The sequence below is a fragment of the Nesoenas mayeri genome (assembly GCF_963082525.1).
Source record: "Nesoenas mayeri genome assembly, chromosome: 1".
In the NCBI taxonomy this organism is placed as follows: domain Eukaryota; kingdom Metazoa; phylum Chordata; class Aves; order Columbiformes; family Columbidae; genus Nesoenas; species Nesoenas mayeri.
Window position 1 is genome coordinate 45,604,458 of NC_137541.1, and position 21,066 is coordinate 45,625,523.

The window sequence follows — 21,066 nt, forward strand, 5'->3', positions numbered from 1 at the left end:
GAAATACTTACTGATAATTCCGGTGCATTTATTTAACTTTTGAAAAATTTTTAACACTGTAATAGCATAAATGGAACTAGAACTATGAAAAACACATGAAAGGAAGCCATTTTTATGTCAAATGCGATGCAGATGTAGCCAGTTAATTTTACTGTATGAAACACTTTTCAGTAGTTCTCTGAATCAAGCTAGTTGTAGTAACAGAATTAATAGCAATTCAGTTTTAAGTAATAGTTTGAACCCATGTTAGTAATTTTTCTATTGCCTCAAAAAGGAAAGAGAATAGATGGTAGTTTAGTCATTATAGAAACACCAAGGATGAAAATGCAAATCAAAATTCTCTTATTCCCTCAAATACCTCAAGATCAGGTCTAAGATACTAACACAGCTCTAAAGAAGCTTGATTCTCCAGAGCTTCTACTAAGTTACTAGCAGGCTTGGAAGCTTAATGCTTAATATTAAGTATACAAGTAATTTCATTGACTTCAAGCATTTCAGTAGAGTACCTTTCCAAATCAGGGACTTGAGGCTGTAGATCTGGCTTCCCTCATGAATGCTGGAGATGTGACCAGAGTCTGATCAAAGCCTTTATTCTCTTTCTATTTTAATACAAACAGGATAAATGAATATTTTTCTCTTGTTATATAGAAAGGGCTTTTACTTAATTTTTAAAACCAGCTGCTGACTGAAGCCACGTAAGCTACTAGCATGTCTCTTCAGGGTGATTTCTGACACGGTTTTTACTGTATCCAGAACAAAACTGATACCAATGTAATATAGATGGGATGTGGCTCTTCCCGTTGATAATATCAACGGGAAGAGCTCCTTAATATTTTATAGGGCCTGCACACTAAGATAGAAGGCCATGAACCAGCAAATGAATCAAATTTGGCTAGGAGCAAGCTAATTTCATTTCAGTTTATGGTTTGATACTGATCTCCCTGCTGCAAAACAGAGCAATGAAAGTCAAAACACATATTGAATAAGGTGCCCAAGTTCTGCCTCGTGTGTGGCGTCAAACTACCTCTCAAGGATTTGGTGCAGAGTGAGAAAACAGTTTAAAGTGTTCTGTAAAAATCAAAAGACTTCTTCCAGAAGTAGTTAGTTGATCAATCAAAAAAAAAATCTTTCTGTGACAGAAATAGCTTAGAAGAGAGCCTTAAAAACAATAGCACGCATGTCGCAGTCTAATACTGTGTGAAATTAATTGTCCTTGTAAACACATTTTAATATCTCTTTTTCTCCAGCACTAGTGTTTTGTGTCATAAGAAGAACTCACAACATTGGCATTTTCATAACATTTTCAGATTCATAACATTTTCAGATGGTTGCTTTCCAAACTTACCCTCTTTCTCAGCTCACATCCCATTTGGATTCATTACCATCAAAAATATTCACTTTTTGATTTAACTAAACACTAAAATATGATCAGAAGTTTTTAAACACCTGGCTACCTCCTCTTATAAAAATCTATAGTTAATAATTAATTTAAGATTGGTTAGTAGAGTATGAGACAAACATTAGCATTGAATATTAATTCTAGCATCTTTATTCTTGAATAAATGAAAGGTTCTAAGATCCTGAATTCTCTTTAACTTAAAACTATTTTTATGCCCAAAGGACTTAAAACAAATGGAAAGCTGAGCAGCTACAGAACACATTTTACTCAATGTTTTTTGTTTCTGGAAACTTGATTACTTGATTATGTATATTACATCATAACATTAAGAGATGTTTGTAAAGACACATTCAATGCATTTGTTTGCCATAACTGCTGTCTCCTATATTTACCATCTAAAGAGACTTTTATTTGGAGCAGCCCTAAAATGTCCTGACTAAATAAAAGAATAGAATCTTTATTTTGTAAATGAAAACAGTTTAAAGTTGTTGTAAATATTTCTGTGGATATGTATCATTTTTGTATAAATAAATTCACATTAGTCGAGTCTGCACAATTATTTTTACATTTTCAGCTTTTTATTTATGATGTCATTTGTGTATTCATTGATTTTCAAACAGCAGAATTTGCCATAATTATCCTGCACATCAGTCTTGCTTTAAAATTCTTGCTGTTTTGCTCTTACGAACAGAAAACTGCCTGAAAAGGCACAGACTGACACTGCTGCTGGATCTGACCACCTGAAACAGATTTAAGTGAATTGACATGCTTATGTCAACCAAGACACTACACACTCTCTTTACCAAAACTGGTGTCTTTTCCACAAAAATTATTTCCATCTTCCTGATGTCCCATCTTTTCTTAGCTGCCTCTTGCTGTCCAGTTCCTCACCTTCTGTTCCCTCATCCCGAGCCTTCAGAAGTTCTTGATATTTCTTTTCTATAAAGCCCATCCATAACTGGGTGTGGAGCCTGTGCTGGAACGCAGTTTGCAAAGTGCAACAATCAAAAAAATCGCTCCTGAGCAAGTCCCACATATAGGACACCAGCCAGTGGGGTTTTATCTCCTGAAGCCACCTCCCAGCCCTGGGAAATGACAGCCCTTTTGAGCTTCATCAGCCCAGGAATTAATTAGGCACCCCATGCCAGTGTCTTATTTTTGTGAGAATGTAGGATTTTTACTCATCTTCCCCCCTCTTCAGCCACAAATGTGAATTTACCTATCCCAGTGATGTCTTTTGAAAAAGAAAGTAATCCCACCAACCTACTCTTCTTAATGGTTACTGCATCTGATTTTCAACCTCATTTTTTTAAAAAGAAATTATTTAGCACATTGTTATGGATAGACATACCCATGGCAAAGAAACCATCATTCTGAAGAACTGAAGGAGTGTGTGAAGGTCAAATGAAGGGTGGTAGATTAATCACTCCTTTTGCAAAGCCCAGTTCTGCTGTGTCTACTGAAGTACGCCTGAATCACAGTTTCTGTTAGTCTCAGTATTTTTGTGGGGCCTATGAGGGAGAGAATTGCCTGTCACGTTAGTTACGCTGCCTCCTCGTACTTCTCTGGCAGATATTTGAAAGCAGTTTTTTGATAACTTGCAGTAACAGCAAAAAGGCTGTTGATTCTCTCTATATTTTTGATAGGGATATGTCTCTTGTAATCCTGGCTGACACAGCTACATGGACGTGTGTTTGTAATACAGATCAAGTATGAACTGGGTCACTTGCTAAGGAAAAAAATCGAAACGTTTTCTTGGTTAAAGTGACATTTCTGCTCTATTGAGGTATCAGAATACTTGCCTGAAATAAGCCTTGGTGCAAATTCCATGGTATTTGTTAAATTAAACTGCAATAAGCTCCTTCATTTAGAAAGTGGATGTGCAGCTCAGGCTAGTTTGGGAAGTGACAAATACTGTAAACTCTGAGTGCTGTAACATTCGATGCTTTCAGGAAATGCTTAGCAAGTTAATTGCTCCAATTTAAAAATTCTTCATAAGGTTCATTTGCATTTGGATTTTGGGAATGTGTCTGATCAAAAAGCAAAATACGATGCTTGCAAGTACTAAGTGAACTAGTGATCTTGAGTGAGGGTAACGAGATGGAAGTGCAGCTGTGGGACTGGAGTGGGAAGAAAAGCAGGAAAGGAATTGTCAAGGTAAGAGCATGAATGATTTTATTACTGTTAACACATAAATTGCTTGTATTCTTCGGGGGTTTCTTCCATATCTCTGCTTCTCAGATGTTGATGCTCATATCATCTGATTCAGTAGAAATTGCATAAAATGGTCTAAACAAATTTCAGATAATGAAATTGCGTGTACAGCCCCAGTGGCCTACATGATCTTGAAGTTTCTGCTGATCTCTAACTCCAGCTATACAATCTTAATTGAATAGGTGGGGAAAAGGGACATATTTAAGGTATACAACTCTTACTAAACTCAAGGTCAAGAAAGTAATCAGCACAGACTACATAATTAGCTAACACAACTTTAGCACAAATGAATGTAACCAGAACAGCAGTTAAGTTGTTCCTTTCACACATTTTGGGAGCCCTACACTAGCCTGGAGCACATTAATTAGCAGCCAGGCCAAGCCCTGTTCAGAGAAGTTCAGAAGACATTTAATGAAGTAATTTGCTGCTGCCATGCTGGCAGATAGAGACAGCTCTTTCCAACATTGCTGGTTGAGCTGACACAACCATTGCGAGCGCAACGCAGTGTGATGAAGCGCTTTATGTCTCCATCTTGTTGAACGTTTCAAAACAAATCTGTAAGTCTCATCTATATATCTGCCTCACAGAATCTTAGTTTGGAAGGGACCTTCAAAGCTCATCTAATCGAACCCCCGCCCCTGCAATGAGCAGGGACATCTTCAACTAGATCAGGTTGCTCAGAGCCCCGTCCAGCCTGGCCTGGGATGTCTCCAGGAATGGGGCATCTACCACCTCTCTGGGCAACCTGTGCCAGTGCTTCACCACCCTCAGTGTAAAAAGTGCCTTCCTCACAGCTAACCTGGATCTCTCCTCTTCTAGTTTAAAACCATTACCCCTTGTCTGGTCATAACACACCCTGCTAATAAGTCTGTCCCCATCTTTCTTACAGGCCCCTTCTAAGTACTGAATGGCAGCAATAAGGTCTCCCCAGAACCTTCTCTTCTCCAGGCTAACAACCCCAACTCTCTCAGCCTGTCCTCACAGCAGAGCTGTTCCGGCCCCCTGATCATTTCGGTGGCCTCCTCTGGCCCTTCTCCAACAGGTCCATGTCTCAGTGGAAAGACCACACTGAGCTACCCAAAAGCTTTGCACTCGTGCTGCTGAAAACTGAGATAGTCCTGTTTCCTTGCAGAGAACGGCGCTGGGGACCTGCAGACTCGAGGTCTCCCGACCATGCCCTCGGGGCTGGCAGAACACCCAGGGCAGAGCCACGGCCTCCCCACCTGTGAGGGAGCTTCGCATCAGGCGGCCCCTCCCGAGCGGCGCTAGTGTCAGGGCCTGGCCCGCTGCCGCCCGCCCGCCCGCGGCACCTCAGCTCCCGCTGCTCTCCGCGGCCTACGCGCGGTGGCGGCAGCGCCCGCCGGGGCGGACAAAGAACCGCCATCCCCACCCCGCCCTCGGGCGCCGTTAACGGCCCCCGGAAGGGCAGGGAGGGTGAGGCGAGCCCCGCCCCACCCGGCGCGACCCCTCCCCGGCGGGCCCCCCGCCCTCCCGCCCGGCGGCCGGTCCGGAGCGCAGGCGCAGCCGCCGCGTCGGGGCGGGGCCGGGCCGAGCGGAGGGGGCGGGGTCGCGAACTCTGACCTCCGGGAGCCGGAGCCGCTGCCGACAAATAAACCCGCCGGAGAGGCCACCGGGCCCGCCAGGTGAGCGACTTCCCGGCAGCGGCTGGGCCGCGGCGCGGGTGGCGGCCCCGCTCTATCCGTGCGCGGCTGCCGGCCCGCCCAGGCCCGGCGGAGCGCGGCGTGGGGCGCCGCCCGTCCCGCCTCAGGCCGCGGCGCGTCCCGCGGGCGGCTCCGCGCCCCCCGACCTTTCACCTACAGGAACCGCTTGCGTCTCCCGCCGCCCCGCATCCGGGCGGCGCCAGCCGCGGCTTCCCGGCGTTGCGGCGGCTCCGGGCCCTCCTGCCGCGGAGAGGGCGCCGCGGGGGGAGGCGGCGGGTGATGCCACCCTCGTGTTGGGCCCCGGCCCCCCCGCCCGGCCCCGCGCAGCCATCTTGTGCCGGGTGCCGCTCTGCGGCCCCGCTGCCCGTGCCGGGGGCGAGCCTGGGCGCTGGGCCCTCTCAGCCGCTGCCCCGCGAAGCCCCCCGGGGAGGGGGCGGCCTGCCGGGGGTACGGTGGGCTTGGCGGTGACGGGCTGGGCCGCCGCTCCCTGGCTGCCTCCGTGGGCTGCCGTGCGCCCTCCCGGGGTGGGGGAGGGTGGCCGTGCCCCCCACACCCCCCCGGTCACTTCGTGCAGGCTGAGCCTCGTCTCCCGCCGGTTCGCTCTGCTCAGCTCTGGCTGCGTTTATTTGGGTTGCGGTAGCATGTCCCGCTAACACCCGCTATTATTGTTGTTGGGGCAGATGGACCTGTCGCTGTTCCGTATTTTGTGTCCTTGGGTGGGGTGTTTTTTTCTTCCAAGCTGCGGCATTTGTGGATTCTTTCTTTTCTCAGTGCTGCAGTATGTTAAATGTTAAAAGCACAGCCGTGTAGCACACGATGAACTTAGATTTGCACTCTGAAGAGGGGAGATGGCATGTGTTGCGCAAATAAACTTGTGCAACAGGAGAAAAAAAGTCTTCTGGTAGTATTTTTACTGCAAGACAAGTGTGTGGATGTGATTCTTGAAAAACTGAGTTGAGCATTCTTCATATGTGGAATCTCTGATCTGAAGCTGCTGGTACCAGCATCAGCAAGGTGGATTTGGGAAAGTGGTGTAGTAAGAGGAGCTGCAACCACACCTACCATAGAAAATAAGATGGAAGAAAATTCAAGTAGTTTTCTGTAGGGCAGCTTCCTGGTTTTGGAATAATTATGTAAGTAGAAATGTAAGTACTGAGGGGAGGCAAAACATCCCATTACCATGCTGGATGAGGCAGTGGTCACCTAGGGACTCTTTCTTCTACACTTTGTAATTTTGGATGGCTTTTTCTGTAATAACATTTCTACCCGAAGATAATTCTATAAATATTGCCCCCCACCTGCTCAGTCCATGGTAGCCATTTGTGACATGAGGTGTCCAACAAAGCATTTAGCCCACACCTTACTCCTTGCTGTAAATCTTTCCTCATGAACACTTGTTTGAGGGAAGTATTAAGGTCTGTGAAATGTTTGACTGCTTCTGTCTGTAGCTCTTTCTCTGAATGTGTTGCAGACCCTGTCTTACCAGAGGATTAAGTATTTTCATGTGATGCTGGTCAGCTGCATGTGTGCACTTGCATGGTAGTATAAGGACTATCACTGATGTCACCTGGTGGGGTGTACAGTCCTCAGCTGCTGCTGCAGTTCATGCAAACTGCTCCCAACTGGATGACTGGACACTACTTGCTAAGTCTGTTGCATTCTGCAACAACAGATCAAGATGCTTATTACAGAAAAGAGCTTGCAGTAGATAAATTAACTAGCTTTAACTTACTAATATTTTTTTTTTTCTTGCTGGCATGTTCTCTTGAAGGGAATAGTTTTTGTGGGACTTCCGATATCTTTAAGAAGAGCCATAGCCTGGGCTAGATTGTGGGATAGGAGGAGAGACTGTTTGTTTTTAAAACCTACCTTGGTTTTTCTGGCCAGGTTTCTTAGCTTTTGAAGACAAAGCCCTACCTCTGAAGCTGACTCTACTTTGACTCTACTTTGGACCAGATGACCTCCAGAAATAACTTCTAACATTAATTATTTCATTATTACATTCTGTTACTAAAGTTGAGGGGGAATGACATGGGGAACCAAAACCAAAGAAAAACCTGCTGATACTGTAGCATGCAGTTAAATAGCTCGCATGAAAAATGTAATTGCAGAATGCTTGAAGCTAATGTGCTAGTCCTGTGAAAACTGGCTTTCCTCTATAATGTGAAGTCTAAATATTTACACTGGTAAGATTAGTTTGCTTGTTCCTTATGCTGATACTCAATTTTCATTTTGATTTATTGTGTGCTCATTGTATTATGCAATTAAAGTTTGTGCAGCCAGTGAAATTGCTGAAGTTGCCTTACAGTTTGTGAAGGAAAGCGGTCTCCCTAAAGTAACCTGCGTCTAATGTCTGGGTGAAAAAACCCTGGAAAAAGAACCACAGTAGCCCTTGCTTAAAGTAGAGAGTTTAACTGTGTATGAGAAATAGAGCAGTGTTAAATCTTTAACTTGTACATGTTTCTTCTGCTTGCAAAGTGTAGCTTTCAACTGGCAGCGCTGCAGCTGGCAGAGGGTATGTGTGCGTTTCCTGCTGGAGCAGTTTTAATAGTAAGCTTTGCTAACCTGAGTTTTGTTTGATATCAGGTCAGGCAGCTCTCCTGTGAGGATCTGCTTTCCCAGACCTGTGGGGGTATCAACATCCCCTGTGAGGCAGCGGGGAGCAGCCGGGATGGGCATGGAGGCCACAGGCTCTGGCTGGCACAGCTGTGTGCCTCTGCTTTTTGGTTACACACAGGCTGCAGTGTGCAGCCCACCAGTGACCATCAGAGAAAACTAAACACCACATAAGTTACTGTCTGGTAATCTTTTCACATTGTTTTTCCTCAGTGCTGTTTCAAGCTGCTTTTAGCGCTTTGAATTTGTGCCTGTATATTATTGGCATAAGGTAAGCTGCTGCAAAACTGAATTCTATGAGTGTGAGAATGATGGATAACACTGCAAAGGTGCAGTTAATCAAGTTCTTTGGTGTATTCAGAGCTCTCCATATTCTTACCCTTCAGTCAGCAGTTTCTGATTCCAGAGATTACTGCATTGGGTAGTACTTGCCAAACTCTTAAAGCAACAAAGGATTTATCTTCCGAAGAATCAGACTCTTAAAATGTGCTTTGCAGGATTTGATCAGCTTGCTCTTAGATCTGTAGTTATAAGTGCATTATAAAATCTTATAAATGTTCTAAGATTTTATAACAATACAGGCACTAATCAATGCATTCATATTACTCAGTGGCAAATCATAACTTTGGGTTCTTCAGTAATAGCTGTGGTGTTCCTGATTTTGATGTCTGAGTATTTTTTATGTACCTTAGAAAACCAGGATTTTCTGCAGGGTGTTTGATGCTTCTCTACAGTGGCTTAAATTGCTGATTTTTAAAATTTACTTCATGATACCATCAGTGTTAGGCATTGGACTCAATGATCTTAAAGCTCTTTTCCAACCAAAGTAATCCTCATTCTATGTCCAGTTCTGAGACTGGAAGGTTGCTTGTGCTTTCTGAGCAAGACCTGTGTATCTCAGGATGCAATGTAAGGAAGTGCATTCCTTCCTGAAAATCATGGCCTCAGAACTGCTGTTCTGTATCAATATTTAGATTAATTTTGTTGGTTTGGCCAGGCCTTCTCTGAAAGGCTGTTCAAGTTTGTTTAACTTAAATTACTTTTGTTAAACTCATTAGTAAGACAGGCTGGACTAAGATAAATATTTGACTACTTTTGTAGGAAGTTAAACCAGAAACTTGAAAAACATAAAGCACCAAAAAACTAAAGCCAAACCCTCTGCTATTGTCCTGTTAGCTATAATTACTGATTATTTCATTCTGAATAAGCTGAGGTTGCTGTTTAGAGCTTAGAAGTGACCTTTTGGTGTGAAAACTGCCCCGTTTGTTTTGGTGATACGTTTTCTTTGAACTATTAGCAGGACAGTGTGTCAACGTGACTAATGTATTCACTGTGGACTGACTTAATCTGAATATTTTTTCCAGAGTGCTTTAAAAAAACCACACACATTAGCAAAATCTAATCCTGTGGAGTTGATAAAGGGGAAAAAAAAGGGGAAGAGGTGGGTAGTGATATTTATAAAGGGATATTTTTGTCTGAAACCATGTCAACACTGATTTATGGGAAGGATGTGTATGAAACACAAGGGTTTTTCTGAAGGAAGTTGCTGTGGATATGAACATGTGCAAGTTGTAAGGACAGAGTGTTTAGTAGCACTGTTGAACAGGTTGGAGAGTCCTTTCCATAGTTACACCTTCCTGTATCAGGTCCCTTGTCTGTGGCTGTAGTTCAGTGAATGCTCTGAACAGTCACATCACACCATGCCTATGTGGACAATTTGGTGTCATACATAAGCTGATTTAACAAATATGGGCCTTTCCAAAAGAAATTGTCTGATTTCTGCTTCTGCCTGCTTTTATTGTGTTATGTATAGCAATTATTAGCTGCAGGGTGAATAAATTCAGAAGACAAGCTTACCTTACAGCTACACAACCACGAGGTCAAATGCAGAGGGGGACAAAGCTGTCAGCCAGGAATGGGGCTGCTCGTCTTTGTGACATGCTGTAATTAGACCATAGTGGATATAATGCCTCTCTGCATTGGGAAAGAAAGGTTTACACTCATGGTGCTGTGTTAGTGGAATCTTTGTGTGCCAGGTAGAAGAACAGACCTGGCTGAACGTCATCCAGCGAAGGGGCAAGTCTTCAGTCAGATGAATGCTTGCTCTGGTTCATTGTGCTCATACAGGGAATCAATTTGTTGGGTTTTTTTCTTTTCCTCCTATAGCAGTGCAGGATTTTGCAGGTTTTGGGTGGAGATGCAGGCTGTGGGTGACATCCCACAGGGCAGGGTGACGCGATGACATGGCTGTTTCCTTACCTCGGTCTGGCATGTAGCCAGCACTCTGTGAGTGGGCTCAGCTTGCACAGCCCCCTTGCCTCCTCCTTTCTTTCACCTGCTGATTGTGAGGCTGGTGAGCTGAATCAGCTCTGTTCAGGCAGGTTCAAGAGATGTCGTGATAAAAGCAACAGGAGCCTAGGAGTAAAAGTGAGACTGTCCATTTGGTGGCTCAGAGTCTAAGAATGACTTGGCAGTCTCCTGAAAATTTATCCTAGCAATTGTGTTTTCTCACCTCTCCTCCCCCTGTAGCACTCACATGAAAAAGCAACAAGAGCAATGACTCTAAACTAATAGTACAGGCATGCCTGCTAATGCATCTCTTTATTGCTGTGTGCCTTTTAATTATCCCTTGCGCTTTTACAAGCATCTCATCTTGCCTGCAGGTTTAGCTGCTTCGGTTTCCTATGATTATCTGTCTCTTACATATGTACTCTCTAAATCTTGATGTCATGCAGATTTAATAAACAGTAACTGGGTATCAAGAGTCACATAAATATTCCTTAGTTCATTGATACAGAGAATATTACTCCTTTAAGTCTGCCAACTGTTCTACTATCTTGAGCAATATGGCTTATAGAATGATAATCCTAGAATAGCTCATTCAGTTTGCCGTGTTCATTGAGCTTTTCTTGTATGAAGCATTGAGCAGAGTGGTGTCATTTGTTTCACAAATGTGTTTGGATTCCTTGGCTTAATATCTATAAAGCATTGCAGAATACTGTTCTGAAACATAAAGAAATCTTAGTGCTTAAAACAAGTAACAGAACCTCTTAAATCTAGCACTTTTAATCTTAGAGGGATTATTAAGTGCTTTTTATTTTATGTGTAGGTATTTATTAAACAAATTCAGCACAGGTTATGCTGAATTCTTAAATAGTACATGGTGAGTTTGAGAACAGAAATGAGGACTAGTTTCCATTTTAAGGTACAGAGCAGCTGTAAACCCAGTGTGATGACCTGAACTAAAATAGCGTATCCTTCGTTCGTCTTCTGAAATCTGTTGCAATAATTTACTGGTGAAGCAGTATGACTATAAAGATTAAGACAGTTTCTTCTAAGAGGGAATACTTTTCCTGTTAGCTGTCCATTATATTAACCTTTTGAGCTTTCCTAAAAAGTCATGTCAATCTTCCTGTTTTTCTCTTTACTATGATATCCAGAAAGTTCTTATGTAACTTCATTAGTTTAAATGTCCATCTGATCTTCTGCAGGTGGATTTAATCTAGGAAAGACCCCTGTATTAATATCCATTCCATATATATACATAGTCATTACCAGAATTCTATATTCCACAGTCATTACGCATTCCATATGTAGACTCAAACTGGTTTGACAGTACCAGCAGGTTTAACTTAGGCTACTCAAATTTTACAAGCATCACTGTGTACAACTACACTGCCCAAGGTTATGGCATTTTTTGAAAGTCACCTGAAGATCTCTGGAGTGGGCAGAGTTTTCTCTTCTTGTATCTTCATGCTGATGCAGTTTGTTCATACTCATTTAAAGGGTGTTAAATCAGAATTGAAGTACTTCATAGTCGGGCAGGTATACCAACAGTGCAAGGTAATAGAACAAGAGATGTTAATTTATATCTAATGGAGAGTCCAAACATGAAGAAATATTCTTCCTGCTACTTCTTTTAAAGTTCTTGGTTTGCACCAATATAATATTTTGAAATAGTATAAGTAGGAAGTTCCTACTAGGAGAGCTAAAGTTGTGTAACTTTTGTCATTGGAGAAGGGTGTGAGTTAAACACTGATGTCTTCTGAGTATAACTGGAGAGGTTACTAGTGGAGACTTCTGATAACCAGCCCTCAAATCTGCTGGCTGTTCTTGTGGGGAAGTTTCCTAACCCATTTCAATTGAAGTAAGCCAAAAACCATTTTAAAAATATTTTCTAAGTTATTTCAACTAAAACATTGGGAAAACTCTAGCACATAAAAACTGCGGAAGAATTAAAGAAGAGTGGTTGAAATAGTGCAAGCTCATGAAAGTTTTGCACTAACACAGTGGCTCATGGAGTGCTTGTCTAAAGTAGTGATGGAAAACTATTGGCAATGATGTCAGGTTCAACACCAACAAGTTTGGGCTAAGACTGATGATAGTGATGTATTTAAAAATGACTACTGCCAAGAGGGCTCACTAAGTCACTTACTACTAGTGACATAAACTAACAGTATTTACATAGGATTTACATACAGGAAGAGATTCTGCTTTCATTTCCTTTGAGTGTGAAGGTTGAAGAGAGATGCAATAAATGCATTTAAAGTAACACAGAGGGGATTTAATATGTCTTTTGTCAAAATGCCTGCTTTTAGATACTGCTTCTGGTAAATTGGGTTGGGGGATTGAGGTTTTGAAAATAAGAGACAGATATCTAATTCTGCCTCTCTGTGAGTTAGTTTTTCAAAAGTTTTTTAAAGAGCTTCATTTTTTTTTAAACTGTGTAGGAAGTAATGTCAAGCACTTAAGAAATAACTTTGAAAACAAATGCAATGATTATACTTGTAAAGTAGGTCTAATAACTATAAATACAGATATAAATATTTGTGTTACTCTATACATAGAGCAAGAGGAGCTTTACTGTGTTTGGTATCTTCTAAGAAAGGGCTTTTTCCCTAGTCCCAGATATCTACCACTAATGAGAAGATACACAAATGGATCATCGCAGACTGAGGGAGTACAAAGGTACAAAAGTGGAATACGTTAGACAGTTGGAGAGGCAGTGATCTAATCATGTTGACAGTCTAAATGTTGTCAGTTTTCACATTGTTGTCAGCAACATATTTCCTCTAAGACAAATTAAAGGAAGGTTATGTGTTTGGTTTGTGTAGTTTTAGAAATAGTGTTTCCGGTCTTAATGGACCATCTGCAAAAAGTTGCAGAAGGAAGTAAGGGCCTAAGCAGTCAGCAGTATCATTAGCTAAATGGTCATGGGACAAAGCATTTCTTATTGCTTAATTTTTCAGAACCTTCATGGTAAAAGACAAGGGTCTTAAGTCTGATATAAAGTGGGGAAGCCAGTAGAGCAATTAAGCAATAATTTCCATAAGCAACTATAGACTCACTGGTTGATACAATGAGCAAAGAAAATTTTTGCAAGAGTATTCAGAGTGAGATATGGATGAGGCAAAATTTAAGTGGGCAGTATTTGCAAACAGCTTAGTGCTTGATATATTGGCAAGAGCATTGGCTCTCCTCCTCCCCCCTTTTAGAGTAATAATATAAATATAAAATTACTGTTCTTTTATTTGTGGGACATGATAAAGAAGATCCTGAAAGTACATGCAGTTTTTTTCATGTTGTATTTTCTGGTCTCTTTTAGAGTTCCAATTCTTGTCTCTTCATTGTTTTAGATAACTAGAAAAGTATTAATGTGATTAGCATACATTAACTAACATCTGGATAAAGTTGGGTTTATCTTGATTTATCTCATTCCCTATGGAAGCAAAGCATTCTTAAGGAAGACATCAATTATTTGACTCATTCTACTTCTTTCCTATACTAGCAATAAAAAACATTTTTCATGTGTTGCCTGATCTGTGCTTTGAAGGTGTGTGGCATGGTTTGGACAAGTGTGGAAAAAAGAAGCATCTCTGTAATCAGGAAGATTCACATTAGATGAGAACACCTTGCAGGTTGCTGCCAGTTGTTGAAGACCAAAAGTCACACTGTGATGGTAGTCAGTTAAATCTTTTTCTTTATTGGGAAATGAAGGTTTGTTTTAAAGTGTTTAAGGAATATTTGCTGATTTCAGAAAGCTCTGAGTTCAGAATAAATTCATCATTTCACATGAAACAATTCAGCCTTTGGGAATGTTGGCTGGAGTAACTCAGGGGAAAATACCCTTTTTAAAACATGACAAATGTGCTAAATTTGTAAGTTTACCTAATAGAAAACAACTAAAGCATTTTTTCCACTTAATTCTTTGCAGGGATCTCTAAAGAGCAATTAAACATACCTGATGTGAAGTTTAGCATAGATATCTTAGATAAGCAAAAGGTGTACTACAAAATGTTTTACATCTGTCCCAAAGTGAGCTTAGAATTTTTTGATAGCCAGTTCTCCTTGGCGTGTCCTGCCTCATTGTCCACAGTGTCAAGATGCGCAGCCTCACAGGTGGCAAGGAAGGAAGAAGAGGCTTGAAGGAGAAGGCAGCCCTGCTGTTCTGCACAACTGCAAGTGGAGCTTGTCTGACTCCACAAGGAACTGCCTCAGGCAGCTGGACTGGCCAAAAACAAGGGGTACTAGTTCCATAGTGCAGTTAACCTGAATTTATCAGCTCCCCACCAACAACAATGGAAAGAGAGGTTTGCTTCCTCCTTAATCTTCCCTTTTGTTGATCCCTCCCTTAACCTATAACGTGTTCTCCCTTTTGTCTGCAGTGGAATGAATCTGACCTCAAAGGAAATTAGTTCACTGTGCTTATCTAAAAGATGTTTGATGCATTTCTAGCAAGTTAGTGTTCTGTCTTTTTAGTGAGTTGAGTTGTCCTTGTGTGTGGTCAGTATCACCACAGCTTGATCAGGTTGAACAGGACCTTCTCCCTGGGGGTGAGCTGTAATTCTGTTTAAACTGCCTTTGAAACTATGCCCTGACTCTACAAATAAGAGGTTTCTGCCAATTCAGTTCCTTGAACTGCCTCCTCAGGGCATTACGTGAATGCCAGCGCAACAAGAGATGAAATAATAAAGCAAAAATGGGGAATGGGATGAGAATGCCTGTTTCAGCAGTCGAGCTGTGGCATGAAATGCTGCCTGGAAGTTCATCAGTTAAACATTGACATTGGTGTGCTTTTTCACCAGTATACACGTTCTTCAGAACAAACTCACATGGTATATTGTAGGTGATCTAAGGCATTTCAGTACATAGCACCATTGTTACAAACACTGTATTTGTCAACTGGTGCCCTGGTGTTTAGGGATCACTAAGTTAAATAAGGCAACAACACAGAAGAACCTAGTACTGAATGTTTATGCAACTTGAAATTGCAAAAATATAAAACAATGTGATTATCTGTATTTTTTTTGCCAATAATACTCTTTAATTTCACATTACAAAAAAAAATATTATATATATATAAAACAGAAGGGAATAATCCTGTAAAATGTATCACCTTTTTGTTGTATGTAATTACAAGTCACACTGGTTACAGAGGATGTGTTTGCAGTACAAGAAGTTGTGCAGCAATGTGAGCCACAGCCTTGCTTAGGCCATATCAGGTAAATGAAGGAGGAACCTGATTTTCATCAGCCTTTATTTTAGAGTGTAGTTGAGCATGACATTTGCAAGTGTCAGAGACACTAATCGTTCACAGTTTGTTTCTTAAAGCCCATGGAAATTCCACCTCCTTGGGCCAAAATTAAGGTTATACTCTTTAAAATCTCTGATATGTGGGGAAGGACCTCAGTGCAGCTCCTGACACACTCCTGGCTTTCACCCCACCTACAATGAATGCATGACTGAGGTGCTGTTGAGTCAGTTGCAGAGCAGCACTCTTTATTGCATGGTGTTTTAGCAGAAATGGTAAAGACAAACTTCAGAACAACATGCTAATCTCTGGTGATCTGACAACCAGTTCAGAAGTAGCTCATCCACACATACACTTCAAGGGACGTGATGTGAGGGAGGATTTAGTAGAGCATTCCAAGCTATGCTGCCTCTGCTTTATAAGTGCTGTGACAGTCTGACCAGTGTTTCAGACGGATCACCTGCTTCTGAGAATTTGAAGCAGTGCTTTGCTTGCTAGCAAGAGCCATAATGGGACTGACTGCCAAGGACCATTAATTTGCCAGTTGTTGTTTTTTACACAGAGGAATTTCATCTGCTGATGGGAAGCCAGTGTAAGATCCTGTTCTCATAATCAGTATAACTTCAGACATCAGGCCTGATGTACATTGTTCTTAAGAAGTCACTGTGTTTAAAAAATAAATAATTATCACCAGCAGGATATGTAGGCGTTTATCCATTTTAAACAGCCTTAGTTTAGTTTTGTTTACAAGCTTGTTTCACTATAGAAGTTTAAAAATGTGATGTTGCGATAGTGTGAATGTACCAGTACATTTTATGTCTATAACAGGACAGTTTCCAGCCTAACCCTGAGCTTTTAAACTTAGCAATCTGTGAGTCAAAGGAATTAAAGTGTTACAGCTTCTTTGTAAATGAGTGTATCAGTATTTATAACTCAAGAACTTCACACCTGCAATATATCCTCAAAAATACGTAATCACAAGCTCAATACCCTTAAAAGCTGAATTCACAATGAAATAAATAAGGCTTTACCAGAAGGATGGTGCTTCACACCAAAAAACTTAACTATATGTTTTTTATATATTATTTAGTCATGGCTTTGAATGACAAAACTTCAACACAAAAATAGGAAGAGCTAACATCCTCTTCCTTTTGTTCAAGTGATAGGTTTTCTCAAAAGAATCCAGTAGGATTAAAGTCACATCAGAAGAGATTTCGAGATTTCAAATTGCAGAGTTCTAATGCATACACAAAAAACCAGAAAAACTGAGTACGCTCTCCCAATGCATCAATTACTGTTGTAAACCCTAATTAAAAATCTGCTGTCATAGGTCTTTCATAACATAGCAGTTGTCAGTTGGTAGAGATATGAATTGTATCTAGAAATAACCTAGTTATTGTGTTAGTGAAAGATTTTTTTTTTATAATTGTAAACGCATACAAACAAATGCTGTCACTTCAGTTATCCCACTTAAGTCCAGAAATTGCTGTCCTTCTGTGGTGGTTGAGACCCTCAATGATGGGCACTTAAGTGTTTGATACAATTTTTTGAGGGATTTTTTTTTTTCCTGAGAGCTGTGCTATTTACAAGTCATTTTCTAAATATCATAGTTGTTGAGAAATACCTCCTTGAAGGCACTTTGAATGGAGAGGTGAGATTCTTCAGGTACAGAAATAGCTGGGTTTGAAAACTCTTGTCAAGACAGGTTTCTTGTTCTTGGTTCTAAGAATCACATTTCAAAGAAAATCTTTTTGACCAATGAAATTATTCTGATTGGGAAAGGATAAGAGCATCACTTGTTTAGGGAATATTAAAGTCATCAGGCTTTCAAAGTCCATTGTCACTTCATTAGGTTAAATCATCACCTTTAAAGCAGTTTGATTCTAAACAGTTTCTCAAAGGATTTCCTTACTAGTGCCCTTTGGGTTTTATTAATTTTGCTTATTTTGGGGGCATCTAGACTGTATTGTCACAATTGAGTACATCTTGGAGCTTGTGGTTGAGTAACACTAATCTGTTCCAAATTCCTTCTTAATTTTTTTTTCTCACCTTTAATATAGGATTCCTGCAAAAATAATACATCAGCAAGACAGGGACTCTCTTTTAGAGAGCCTCTTCCTCTACTCTTAAAACAGAGTATATTTACGTTGCTCCTAACAGCAAAAAGAAAGGATGCCTGTGGCAATTCTGGATTGAGAGCTGAGGATTTTCAATAGTTTATTAGCATTGTTTGATAACGCTGAATTAACAATGTAAAAATACCTGCTCTCATAGCCATTCATCTTGGTCACAAGAGAGAAATCTTGTTGCAGACAGGTGTTAGCACTGATACAGATTTCTGTCATAACCAATACAAGCTCTCCTTTTGTTGGTGGTGGGGATTTAGCAGTACGGCAAATAAAACAAAGCCCAACATCTCGAGACGAGACACCATTCACCTCTCTGGGACTTGAAAAATTCAGTATCTGTTTACTGGAGGACTAAAATCTATGCAGAGGTTGGAAAGTCTGTGCTGAAGAGTATTTCTGCTAGAGAACATGAGGGTTAGCTCATGGGTTTGAAACTTTTATAATTGCACAGCTTTCCTTGCGTTATTTTTTAAAGTAGCTTTGGCTGTTAAGGTGATCATAATTAGAAAATCATACCCTTCCTAGAAATAGTGTGTAAGGCAAGAAGAAAGATCCCTGTCAGTCTCCTAATTATACAGTACTTTAACTTATGGACCAGAAGTCTCTCCTAGGCCACTTCATCATCACCTGTTTTGTCCTGTGTTTGTATGTTGCTTTGTTTCATCATTTGTTTCTTGTTTCTTCAACAGGTTCATCTGTAAGATCCAAAAATAAGTGTGTCTAAGCTTCAAGGTTCATCTCACAGCAATTTGTAGAGCTGTGGGAAAGTATGGGAGACTTAAGATGATGTAAATTGCTGCTGCTGTTGAAAAAGGTGTGATCTACAGTTCTCCTCCCCACCGGTACAGCAGTGGTGTTTGCATGGCAATATAACAAGTGCAAGTCATTCCCTGGGCTGAGAACTAACACAGACAAAAGTAAAACGTTGCTGCTGGCTGTGAAGTCACACATGTACCAGCGCTGGCACCAGGGAGAGAGGCTGGAAACTCAGGCCAAGAGACAGGTTGGAGCTAGCCCTTTTGTGTCAGAATGCTCTTGAATAAGGTAGTAATGAGTCTGCAACATTAAAAAGAAAATATCTTTGTTTCTTCTTCCTTAAGACTGTAGACGAAGTACTCATGGAGGCTTGGAGAAATCAGATCTCTCCATCTGTCATTTACTGAGTTTGTGGCAAAAATATTACTGTGTTGCTAAGTTAAAGTAATTGTATGACATAGAACATTAAAGAGAATCTTTATAATTTTGCAGTGCCACAGATATGATAGGTAAGAATTTTCTTTATTCTTCATGTCTGAGTCAATTTATTTAAAAGTTATTTTCCAGATCTTGCCTCCTGTGCAAGTTCAGTATTTGACTGCAAGCTTTTACTAGATGAACAATAAAGTAAGCTTTACACTCTACTGTATTGTTCATTTCCATGTGCTGCTGAGTTGGTGCAACACGGCTACAGCAGTAATAATTAGTATTTGGTATTCTTGTTGGAACATGCCAGTTCTGCAGGCTGAAACACTAGAAGTTTTAGAAAAGCATAAAATAAAGTAGCCACAGGCTCTGTTGGTAAACACTACTAAAATTAAGAAGGTCATAATCATACTTTGCTCTGGGAAGGATCATAGACCTGGCTTTTCTGGTGGGAAAAGGGTATTGGTGTAGTCTAGTTTCTTTTGGGAAAATAGTGTAGAAAATGCTAGAGACAGTGACTGCAGAATGGAAGCTGTTACTGCTGTCTCAAAATGCTGACACAGCTGAACATATATTCTCCATAAAATTGGTTTAAGCCGCTCAAAATAAACTTTCTTGTGCGTAGGTCTTTACGCTAGACATGCAGTGAAGTATAACTTTAAAATTAGATAGTCGTTTATTGTGTCCTTGAAAATATCTGCATGGTAGACCTATATGGAGGCAGTCAAAAGATTCTGGAAATCAAACTGCTTTCGAAATTCTGCGGATTTTTTATAATGGCAAGAAGCTCTTGTTTTGGTAGCTAAGCAAGTAGTGCATTTTTGAGTTGTAAAATATTCCATGTGGGAAGTGACATCAGGAGGTATTTAGTCGAAAACCCCACTCAAAGTGGGGTTCAGATCAGACTAGAAGTTTAGCATTTTACTGTTTATTCTTCATTTTTGCAAAATCTCATATGCACAATATTTGTGATACATCAAGTTGTCATGAAGCAGTAAGAACTTCCTCTGAAATAACTCTTTGCAAAAAGTACATCTCTTACCCAGAAGTATGTCTGTCTGAATAGTTTTCTAAATTGCTTTTAAGACATTCAGCTTTTATCTTTTTCTTGTCTTTTTTTTTCCTTTTTTTTAATGAAGCAGTACTGATTTCTGGCACTGTATGTGTAAACTGCCCTGTTTTGTTGCAATACGTTGTTTAAAAAAGGAAAACATCTGATAGAATACACTGGCTGACTTGAAAGTGCGCCTTAAATAGTGGTTGTGCTGTAGCTCGCTGTGTGCAGACCTGGGCTAACAGGGTCCTCCTGCAAGGGTGCTGACATTTATTAGATCTTTTAACAAAATAATGCTTTTCAACATAAGCTTCAGCCTCAAATCATTTTGTGTATGCCTTTTCTCTTAATTTAACTAACAGTGCAGCATGCTGGTGGGTGATTAAGAATGTTCTATAGTGCCCAAATATTTCTATGGTGTTCCCTTGCACCCATCCGTCAGGGTTTAGTGTAGCGCTGTGCTCACTTCCAAGGCCTGCAGTTCTTGCTGTAGTCAAGAGAGATCTCTCTTTCCAATTGTAAGAGCAGAGTGAGCTTCAAAACGCGTTAACATTTTTATTTGTGTAGTTGATGGGCAAAGCTTAGAAATCAATGAGGTAGGACACAGTTTCTAGGAGTTCTAGCAAAGTTAAGGAGTGAAAACCAACTAGCCATATATATGGCTTTTGTACGTATGTAGCTACTTTCATTAGTATTCTGCCTTTTAGTATGCTCAGACAACACCATTCCAGCTTATTGAATAAATCTTTTACACCATGTAAAAAATCCTTTATACTGACCCAATTTATTCTTAATACAGGAATATATGTGTTGGTTTTAAACATCTTTAGAATTTTGTCTGCAATGAGGAGTTCGTGTAACCCGAGTACATTGTATATTGGAAACAAGGCAAATTTAGTACACAGACACATCCTTTAGTGTAAAAGTACTGTCTTCATTCATGTAAAAAAGTACGTATTTCAGTGTTTATAATACAGCTTTTGTCAGGACGATTGTTTATGGTGCTTTGTTATCTGTATATGTTCCTTTTAAGTACTGCCTAGTAAATATTTGTAAATCAATACCCAAACAAACAAGGCATACATCTGAATACTTTATAGTGCATTCATGAAGTAGTGTCTGTTAAATCCTACAGAATTCTTCTTATGAAGATTTGGATTTCTTATGCTGTAACTGCAGTATTGCTAACAAAACAGCACCTTTTCTTAAACATCTTTTTTCTGCCTCCCAAGTGGTTCCCCTATTAAATGCAAAATTCACCTTCAAGCGCTCCTGTAAAT

General features: G+C 40.6%; 1 protein-coding gene across 4 annotated transcripts in view; it reads left to right on the forward strand.

The window, feature by feature from the left end:
* Window positions 1–5,210: 5,210 nt before the first annotated feature.
* The window catches only part of NR2C1 (nuclear receptor subfamily 2 group C member 1), a 56,491-nt gene continuing 40,635 nt past the window's right edge, over window positions 5,211–21,066 (forward strand). For 3 of the 4 annotated variants that reach the window (XR_013923401.1, XM_080360491.1, XM_080360488.1), the window contains exon 1: window positions 5,211–5,256. The gene's annotated coding sequence lies outside the window, so the exon portion shown is untranslated. The remainder of the gene's footprint in view (window positions 5,257–21,066) is intronic. The other variant, XM_080360489.1, reaches the window with a different exon arrangement.